This window comes from Sipha flava, unplaced genomic scaffold (assembly GCF_003268045.1).
Source record: "Sipha flava isolate LNK unplaced genomic scaffold, YSA_version1 127_pilon_pilon, whole genome shotgun sequence".
Lineage (NCBI taxonomy): Eukaryota > Metazoa > Arthropoda > Insecta > Hemiptera > Aphididae > Sipha > Sipha flava.
Genome location: NW_020271753.1, coordinates 740,016 through 751,371, shown reverse-complemented (window position 1 = coordinate 751,371; position 11,356 = coordinate 740,016).

The window sequence follows — 11,356 nt, the reverse complement described above, 5'->3', positions numbered from 1 at the left end:
ATTCAACTTTTTCTTCGTTAAATTACAATACACGCAATAACCTATACACATATAATTCCGTTTTAATGTTTTTGCATTAACCCGGTGATACGTTATTAAATCGAATTCGTCGACGCGACGGTATTATCGCGATTACGCGCGTCACGTTGTTTTCATCCGTTCTCCCGGTCGCAATCGTCGAATGGCAAGCGGTAATATCAGGCGATGTTGTTGTTATAATACGTATGTTACACGTTATCACTGCGGTGGTACGTTTGTCATGTTTCGCGAGTACGTAATGTGATTCGACGCAACGCGAGAAAAATACCAGAATGGTTCGAAAATGCCACTTTTTCCTTTTTAGAAAAAAAAGCTGTCGGACAATTACTTCGAGTGCCGGCGAGTGTCTGTGATTCCGTGCACAGTTCCGCGAACAATGCGCTCAAACGCACCTGTCCGAGCTCCACGTCAGTAATAATCGCCGAACAATAGTTTATTCAGTTTGTTCACGATGGGTAGTATAAAGTGATTGTAAAAAATCCCAATGCAATTGATGTAGTACGGCAGAAGACGTTGAACGAAGCAATTACAATTTCATTAAGTCGTTAGCAAATGCATGATTTCGATTCGGATTTCGATTTCACCTATACCGTTTAGAAGAAAAAAAAAACGTAATCCAAACGTATAATTGCATCGCCATTAAGTCGCAGAAGGTGTGTCGGTGTAGCGATGCAATTATATTATTAACTTTTGGAGCTACTGTATACCCATGGTATCGCGTAAAGTAACTGCAGTAATTTTTCCCCTAGTGCACCCCTAAAAAATTTCAAATTGTTCAGAACATAACCGACATACAAATGGTATAGTATCTAACGATGGCGTCATGTTTGCAGTAGTTTTCTTGAGCTGAAGTAAAATTTATTTTGATAGCAATGCGTTGTATTTTGTACTGCGGCGTTTTCGTTTAATGTTGGGAAACATTTTTTAAATAATTCGATCTCACGTTGTTCTTACATGCTAGCAGTAATAAAAATATAATAATTTAAGAGTAGATACGCCATAAACGTATTCACATAATCATTGATTTTAATTATAATTTAAGTGACCATCAACTAACTAATATTCGATGTCACTAGATTTTTATTTTATTATGTCCTATGTTATTAAATCGATTTGTTTTAATTTTAACAGCAACAGATATTTATTTTTTTTATCAAAACTTTGTATAACTTTAAATGTATTCATCGTCATAGTTTTGACCGTAGTTATTAATGATACGCATCAGTTGAACTGGATTCGGGAAAAAATGTCAAATCTCCGTCCGTGCCGTTTGGCAGTCCGCGGAAACAATAAGTACCCGGAGATGAAAAAAGACAACGGTAAAACGTGTGTACGCGATTATGATCGCATATGTATTATTATTATTATTTCTTTTGAAGTATCAGGTACGGATTTTTGTTGCCGAAATCATTTGACGAAACATCTTACCCGAGTTTGGAAAACTACCTAATAACCGTTTATTTATCGTAACGCGGCGATACGTGTACACGTCGGGGGATCGATAGGGACGTTCGGTTACCTATTGTAAAAGTCGCGCAGCGCTATAGGTACAAATGCTCGGATTATATTATTGTCGTCGTACGCACATTGTACGCTGTGCACACGTCGCCGGTACAAAGAAAAAAACGATTTTGTCACCGGAACGTCGTCGCGAGTGGAACGTATCCGTGCGTGCCCACTGCGCGTTGCGTTGCACATTATCACACCTGACCCGGTGTTGCCGGCGAAAACGGAGCAAACTGGGCGAAACGAAGCACGGGAAGCGCGTGCGAAACGGAACGGCGACAAGAGGAGGTGAAGATATTCTCGGCAGCGAGGACTAGCGGGGGATGGGGCCGAAATGCGCACGTGCACAACACCGCAGCGTTTAAACAATAATGATAACAATGATAATAAACCGACCGCAATGACAACGGGTAATGTTTTAATTCAATAATTACACGTTTCGTGTTTCGTCGCGTCGCGTACAATGTCCGATGGGAAACAACAGTTAATCGACGTTCTATTGTGCCGCCGCCGCCGTCTTTCAGGAAAACAATACGGACACCGGGGACGTGCGCGCTCGTGGCACGAGACCATGACGGGAACCGCGGTTTCGTCGCTTCGCCGCTGGGTAATACGGTTCACTCAGCGAATAATCGTCAACCGTGATACATTACGAGGTGTTACGATCGTCGAGTAAGACGATCATTTTTACTCGCCGATTCACTCGTGGCTTCCCATCGGCCGTCGGTAAACGCGACACGAGTCAACGAAAGGATTAAAAATAATCGCTTGTAAATCGTGTCAGTCCCTCGTCAATGGTCGCCACTCTGGCGAGTGGCGCACCGTTTTATTGTTTTATATCCCGTGTTTACGCGTAGTGGCGTGTTAAAACAATGTTCGATTAGAAATGTAATTATTAAATAAATTATTTTACTGTTTCATTAACTAATTTAATAATAAACATTATTGATACGCGGTGTTTTTAATTCAAATTCTTAAGTAACCTCGATTGTGTTGTACATAATGGAACGGTCGTTGAGTGTTGACGATGACGAGGAAAGTATACACGATGGCCGAATAATCGGCGGATACACGAGTCGTGTAGGAACGGCATAATCGTCGAGTTAAATTACTCGGCGAGCATTCGCGATTATGATGTTCGCCAAACACACAAGTCGTGCTTAACGTGTAAACATGCGCGCGTACACGTCGCACGGCGTCGAGCCGGTCCCGCACGACTCCGTGCACTCGACGAACATCGCGATCGGTTGTGTTCGCCGAGTATTTGGACTTGGACGATTCGGTCGCTCCTACGCTACTCGTACACTCGCTGGTCGGTAAATGCGTTTGTTAATAATTTTCTATTGGACTCGCGTCGCGTTTACCGGCAACCGATGAACTCGACGAGTAAAAACGATCGCCATACTTGAATACACCTCCTACACGACTCGTAAACCATCACGACGGTTGACGGTTGTTCGCCGAACACACGGTTCGCGCGGGACCGGCTTTACACGCTGCGTGTAACGTCCGCTCGATTCGAGCAACGTTGTTGGTGTACGCGGGCGTTTTCTTTCGCGCGTCTCCACGCTTACGTTTTCGCTTGACATCGGAAGAAGCGCAGCTACCGGTACAAACCGCAGTCGGGTTCGTACGGGCTTAGTACTTGGCCGAGTCACTGGAGCAAGTCGCTTAATCGAGTACTACTGAATCGCGTCTGGTGTGTGTCTAAACGTAGTAGAGTAGAAGAGCTTCGTAGGGATGAAGCACCAAAGTCAATGTGTTATTTTCGTTATTGTATTGTTCTTAAATTTTTAATATATTTGCTTTAAGTTTGTTTGCCTTGACTTACGATAAGATAGTATTTTTATAGTGTAATTTTACCAGCCATTTTTCTAAATATAACGGTGACAGTGGTGTCAACAATAGATGAGTAGTTAAACGAATGCGAGTAAAAAGTCTAACTCGGCCGAAAAAATAAAACTGTTTTCAAACAATCTGATTAAAATATATACTAAAACTAGTACTTGTTTTAGCGACTCGGCTAAGTGAACCCGGCTTGACACTAGTGCGTCCAATCAAATAAATGATGCGTGTTAAAATATGTACATTATTATACGGAGCGGAAATCCTGCGCTTTCTTTGCGGAATTGGATACAAAAGAAAATAATTAAACCCTCACATTACCATTAAACATTAATCGTTGTCATTAAACACAAAATTTGATGTCGTTATTATCTGAACATTTAAGTGTTATTTCGAGCTAACCTGTTTATATTATTTACCATTTCGAACCACTTAACACTAGCAGTGATACGATACATATAAAGTATAACAACAACAACAACACTAGTAATAATAATAAATCATATTGGAATATGGTTCATGAGACTACATGATATCCGCGAACAGTTTGAGCCGTATTGTATATATTTCTGCCCCATACTGTGTATTATGTATGGACCTACATGCGCGTACTGCACAAAGCGGCGATTATCGAACACGTTTGTTCGCGGAGCGCTTATAAGGTGCAAAAAGAATCCACTGAAACCAGGTAGGTACACCGATTTTTAAACCGTAACTAATAAAAACTGATGCGTCGATGATTTCGTATTTTTTTCAATTTCTTTAAAACGTGTATGGGTTTATTTATTCATTACCAACACGTATTACTTCTCATCACGTGCGTTCGTTCGCTATGCCATACAATCTACATAAATGTAACAACCAAGCGAATAACGACGATTGTTTTTGATAGGGATCCACGGAACACAGTTTAAGAACCGCTGGCGCACGATTAAACGGTTTTAAACGGGCTGGCATTAGGGTTTTCGCCGCCGTAGGTAATTTTAATTTACGCTGCCCTGTTCAAAAGTTAATTTTTTGAAGAGGATAGGATTATATAAAATATAAACATTCTTTTTTTAATGATAAACCCGTGCTTTTATTTAATAAAAAAAAAATAAAAATATTTTGATCGAACTCAGTGTTCTTTGCAGAATATAAAAACTATGAAATTAAAATACATGTTCTAAAATAGTACAAGTCATATTTATAACTGACGTTAATAAATTCATTTTCGATTTCATACATTAACAATTAGTATTTAATTATGCATCGAAAAATATATGAAACGAGATTAATTTCACAAGCCTTTTCTTGTGGGAAATCAAACATTAAATGTTTCAATCCAAGACTTTTCATCACTTCTTTTCCAATAGAAATTGGTGCTTAGAAGATCTCAAATAACTGTTTATTATTTTTAATTCGTGAAAGCTTCGTTCACCTGACGCGATCGATACAGGCTTTGTTAAAACGATCCGGAATGATACATTTACGTTTCGTACGAAATTGTTATTGTTCAAAACAAACTGTAACACTGTCGATGGGTGTATATTAATCGAATAAATTGATTCGGTCCATTTAGAAGCTCGCCGGCCCTAAACTAGTGCCCCAGTCGTTTTTTCTTCGTTAAACACTGGAAACGCGCGTCGTTATATCGTTATATAATCCGCGCGAGAGGACGTCACTGTAACGGCATGTCGGCAACGACGTCTCAAAGTCGACGAGAACAAACGCGTTAAACATTTCCTTTGGTCCTTCGTTTCCTTGCCCGCACGTCGCACTGTCCTCGGCCTTGCAGGTACGCCCGCATCCGTTTAAACGGAACGGAGCCCGTGATGAAGTTCGACCGAACGCGGTCGGTCAACGTGCGCGGATACAACAACAAACGAACAATCGGTTCCGTACACAATTCCGTTGCGCACCGTTGTCAATACCTACATCCGTACGCGCGTACATACACTTACGGACATTGATGATCCATGTCGGAACACCGATCCTACGGGGATAGATTTGAACCGCGTTAATGCCATCGCACGGGACGTGTTTTCGTGTTTTTCCGCTCGGAAAAGTCGTTTGCGCGCGGATCAAGAATAGGCCCGTTAACAACATCGTGTAATGGTTCGTATGATACGTGTTCCGATGTTATGTCCGAAACGTATGTGAAAAAAAACCCATTTGATAAAACGCCTGGTCGAATTAACTACAAAAGAATACGGTACACTATACTGTGTTAAATGCACAGTTGTACAAATATTTTCCATATCGTATAATGTTCAGCTTTGAACACGGGCGAATATTTCCACCGGGAAATCGGGATTTCCCGGGTAGGCCTTCACTTTTTTACTCGGAAGCATCAATCCCGGAATACAAGAAAAATAAATAAATGTAATGTTGGTACCGGCACATGAGAGTATTTCTACAAGATTCGAAAAACATGAGTAATTATTTGCAAATCTTTCACGTCTTGACTATAATAATTTCAAAACGGACGTCACACTTCCGAAAAATGCTCTTACTGGCGTGCAGAACAAGATTTTCAAATATTGTCCAGGAATAACGTACCTATGAAGATTTCTGAAATTAATACTCAGACTCAATATCGAAATGGAACGAAATAAAATAAAATATTGATTGTGTATATAAAGGACTGAAAGACTATGATGACAATATTGATGGTAATAATAAAAAATTACCAATGTTTCTAAATTTAATAATGTATTTCATATCCATTATATGATTTTAATTTTTTTTTCTTAGAATGTTCAAGCAATGATATAGGTTTAGTATCATGCAGCCATAGTCCAATTATTAATAAAAAAATATTTTGTACTTTGTTACTTTGATGTGCTGGTGAAGAACAACGTGTATAAAAATGCATACCTCAGTCTTTTTACTGCTTAAAAAATAATTTAACATTATCTGTAACGCGAATAGGATGTAAAAGGAATTTTTTAAGTGGAAAACTATTTAACAAATACATTGGGCCAAGAAATTTTGGAATGTTTTATGTTTATGAATGCAGATAAAATATTTACTGAATACAATTAATTAAAATGATATTATTAAGAAATTAGCTGTTTGATGTACTATATTTAATAAAGTAATTTTAATTTTATTATTTAATTACCTAGTATTAACTAAACAAATGAATAATATACATTAATAATAAGATATACCGAGTGAAGCGATCATTTATATATATTATATATGTTTAGCAATTAGAACTAAATCTTGGAAGGACTACAGCCCCACCATGATATTACATCAAAGGTGAAATGTATACAATTTTATTTGTTTTGAGAGCTACAAGTTTGTTAGAGGAAGGGGCCAAGCCACACTCTAGTTCATAGATTCTTAACCTTTTCTTAGCCATGGACCCCTTTAAAGCATAAAATAAAATCACGGACCCCCCTGCAAAAAAAAAAAATTATATATATAGGTAAATAAATATAATTTTTATTATACGGTGACGGGTCAACAGAAGTGATAGGTTTCAGTGTTAAATTGAACTGCTCATTAGATTGTATTGCCATGTTATATTATTTTACGGTTACGATAGCTTTTTATGGCATATAAGATTATCGTAATCTAAGTTTTATATTTAAAAACATTGTTGTCTTTCAAATGGCTTTCGAGTGTTTTAACAATTATAATTATTTTAAAAATACTATCAAAACAAATTTATTTTGGCTTATTTCAAAAAAACTCACAGCCACCCCGTGGACCCGAAGACAAATAAAATAAATAGGCTGAACTGATATAGTCGTTGCTTATGTGGATTTTAGATAATTGAAGAAATAATAATTAAAAATATATAAATTAGACACTTTATTGGTGTTTATAATTCATGGCGATGTGTGATAATAATAAGATAAATAACATAATACCCAAAAAAAAAAAAATGTATGTATATATATAGAATTGTTTAATGGTACGATATTCTGAAAAAACAATGTTATCCGAAATGTAGTTACACAGCAAGTTACTCCCGCCCAGTATCAGAGATATAAATTTCATGTTTTCATTGTGATCTGTTAAAACTTTTTATTTGACACATTTATACTTTTAATTTGATTTTTATATGATTAAATAATTTTTTTACACACCTATACAATACTATCAAATTATTTAAAAATTATATTTATAAAATCCGAATAAATTTAAATGGTATTCATTGAAATATATTAACTATATTGAAGCAATGTGTTTAATTCTTTATTTTCTTAGTAATTTATCGACTTTCCATTAGAAACTAATATTAAACTGTATGAATTTCCAAACCAAGACTAAAACTTATAACAAAACTAAAAAAATTAACAAATAATAATTATTAAATTAGTAAAAGTATTTTAAAAAGCTATTGGAAACAGTATCAATATCTAATAATATATCAAATATTTAGTTTTAATGTAAAGTTGTCTATACTATAAAGTATATACTGTATAGTGTTCAAAAAGTTTCAATACTTTTCATTTCAACAGCATTGAAACTTTTTGAATTTGACGAAAAGTTTCCTTTGAAAACTTTTGAGTCTTATCAACCTTACATCTTTGCCCAACCTTCAATTTATAGAAAAGATGATGGTCGACGACTTCCGAAGAAATTGATAAAACTGTTCAAATGTTGTGTATTATTTAACTTTTTGTTTTTTTATTTTCGTATAACATCTATTTATATTTTATATCAATATCAAAGCTATAATTGCGTGCATGCTCTATATTCAATAAAATATTCTTTTTTATTTAATATAATATGGGATAAACTATAGGTACAAGAGCATAAAATAATCGTTTGTTATCATTCACAGGCGTTAACTACGAAGGAAAGGAGTAACCACGCCCTAAAAAAAAAAAAAATTTAACAGATTAATCAAAGTATATTTGTTTGTTGGCATTTACCATCGCAGTACAGTATGGTGTACATTAAATATATTTAGTCTCTAAGTATCCGGTATATCAACATAAAATAAAGTTTACCCCTCCCCACAAGAAATTTCCAAAACTACGCATATGTTACCAATGGTAGCGATCGTCTACTATTCCAACTGGCAACTGCACTTGCTACAAAGAAAAAATATTTGATTGACCTCGGTTGTTATGATAATGTGTTGGTCAGTGGCACGATCACTCACCACTGTATAGCACTTAATCATCACTGTCGGAGGGGGGGGGCACTAGTGTCAAGTACTTTGTGTGTTAAACTATGCTCTGCTATTCGTAGCTGTCCAGAAACATTGTACGTTCGGATGTACCACGTAATGTGATGAAATACTTACCCACGAATAACATTTTATGTTTTCCACATTTGCGTCAATTGTCTTACGGTCAACTTAATCCGACGATTATTCGTTTATTTTCCTGAAAACGTTTCGGCCGGCAGTCGAAAACCTCTGGTTGAGAAAACTCGACTGAACGATGGCTAACGACACCGGAGCGGGTGTGTATTAACGCTTAATGACCGGCTAGGTAGGTACTTTATACGTAGGTCGATACATTGTTTATACACCGGGATAACGCGGTACAATTACATCGTCGTGCCATCGTTATCGTCGTCGATTGCACGTGACGCATCGTCAATAAAAATGAGTTCCGAGCAGCTCGACATTCGCTCGACGTACGCGAACAAGTTGCTGCCCGGTGTTTCGTCTCGCGCACAGTGGACTTCACCGAAGCACGTGGGCCATTCCATTAGAAATACGTGCACACGAGCGTCGACCGAATAGAGTTGACGACCGCAAAACCGTATGACAAACTTACACGGTCTCGATTCCGGGTGTTTGATCCGCAGTCGTCTTCGGTGGCTAGCTAATGGTCGTCTGAAAACGGGCCAATCGCGTGTACCAAGGACCGAGGTGGATTTTTACCAATATGATTACGCCCTGGTATAGCATTTGTACGTTCGTATCGTGCACGACCCGACGAAAAGGTTTCCTGTGACACGGCTATGGTTTCCGGAGTATCTGGTCGATGAACACGAAGGTTGTTCGAAAAACATTTGTTTAAATAGATGCGCGAGATAATTTTTGCTTAAAAAACTCTGATTCACCGTATTTGAAATAATAATACGTTGTGTAAACAATAATTTCGTACAAAAATTATGTATATTACGTGTGCGACAAGTTCAATGTAGATAACTTATGACATGTGTGCATTTCACGCGTGTAGCTGATAGACTTTTATTATCTCTGTTTTTTGAAAAACCGTTTTATGTACTTACCAGTCGAACTACTTTTGTTCCATTCCGAGTGAACAGGTATTTGAAATTATACGGAAATTTAAACGCGTCATCCGATACGTTTTTGTTATTAATGCGCTCGAATCCATTAATGAACACTGTGTCGAAGTGTAGCTGTTTGTTTTCTCCAAAACCTTCTTTGCCGTAGTTTCGAAAGATTTTGATTAGAAAAATCAATATCACTGAATTATTGAGAAACGATAGTGAAGAATTAATGCATTAAGGGAACGTTTTTTTTTATTCGTACAAAAGAACCGGGGTCTCGATGAAAATGCCATGGAGTCGTAGCGAAAAATCGTCATGTAGGAAGTTCTGTCGAAGTTTGGCCTGTTACGGCTAAATTGACGAGTGCCTACAGCGCGTGTGATCGATACGTAATCTTTTCGATGGTCAATAAAATATTTTGAAAACAAATTCAACGTGCACCTACGCGTATATTGTATATCTGCTTTGTGTTAACTTACCGAAGTGGATCAGGGACGGAGCTATTTTATTATTATTATTTTTTTTTTTATGCGTACCTCAACTATATTTTACCACTGGGACGGAGGGGACGCCATTGGACTAATATTAAAAATAGTATTTATTAAAACCTGAATTTCAATTTACGTCAATTTTATAACGATTATATGACTAGTAATATCAAAAATACTTTTAATATTAATTTATTAACACGTTGAGCTCCGCTGGTATTATCACTTATCAGTTCCCAGCCTATGTTAGCCGAAATTACGGTCGGTCGACTGGTGACTACGGTTATAGAGAGAACCATGCAGACACGCAGTACGCGTCGACCTGAAGTACATGAGAAAATATGTTTTCGTAATAAAAGATTATATGATGGTTGTGATAAGCGACGGCGTCATCATTACAAGAAAAACATAAATAATATTGTCCGGCGTATAATATTCAGATATAATTTGGTGTATACTTTATTCGTCGTACGGTTTGTTGTTGATATTATCGATATTAACATTTGCTATTCAAACATTTGTGTAACTGAAAAGCGGTATTCAAAATATAAGTAAGGTCGGTAGATGTCCCGCACGAGCATGGGCGCAACTATAGCCCAAATATTGGCGATGCAGAAATTGCTGAAAATAAAATAAAATGGTATTTAACTGTAATTACTATAGATATTGTATGGATCTGAAAAAAAAAAAAAAAAAAACAGAAGTACTACGTTTGAACTCAGGAGTGCTAAAGACCCTATTGCGCCCCCCCTAGTTGCTCCTATGCCCACGAGTCTGTGTTAAACGATTGCGGAACGCAGTTCTTAAATCGTCGGGCTAAGCCGGTCTACCAAATCTTTCCCAACCCGAGCACCGGGTCGGACCGTTCACCGGTTCAAACCGTTTTCCGCGCGATTCGCAGCGCCCTTGCCGCGGCCCTAACGACGCGACGGAGTTCGAGACGCACTCGTTCCGACGTGACGAAACACGGTCGACACGTCTACCTACTGCCTACGCACCTTGCGGCCGTTCGGGTCGAACCTGCACGTTCGTTCTCACACGCAGCGGGGTCGCCAAAACACTTTATCCGCGCACGAATGTACATGCGTCGCGGCCGAGACCGTCTGGTTTTGTTGTGTTACGTTTTGAATGGCAAACACACGCGGCGGCTACGCTGACGGTGCGGCGGCGTTCATTGAAACATCACCGAACACAATGTCAACTCGCGGTCTCGCATCCAACCGGTCCCCCTCCCCGGCCCGCCGGCTGTACCCGGTGCCGCGGTAATTCGATGGGAAACG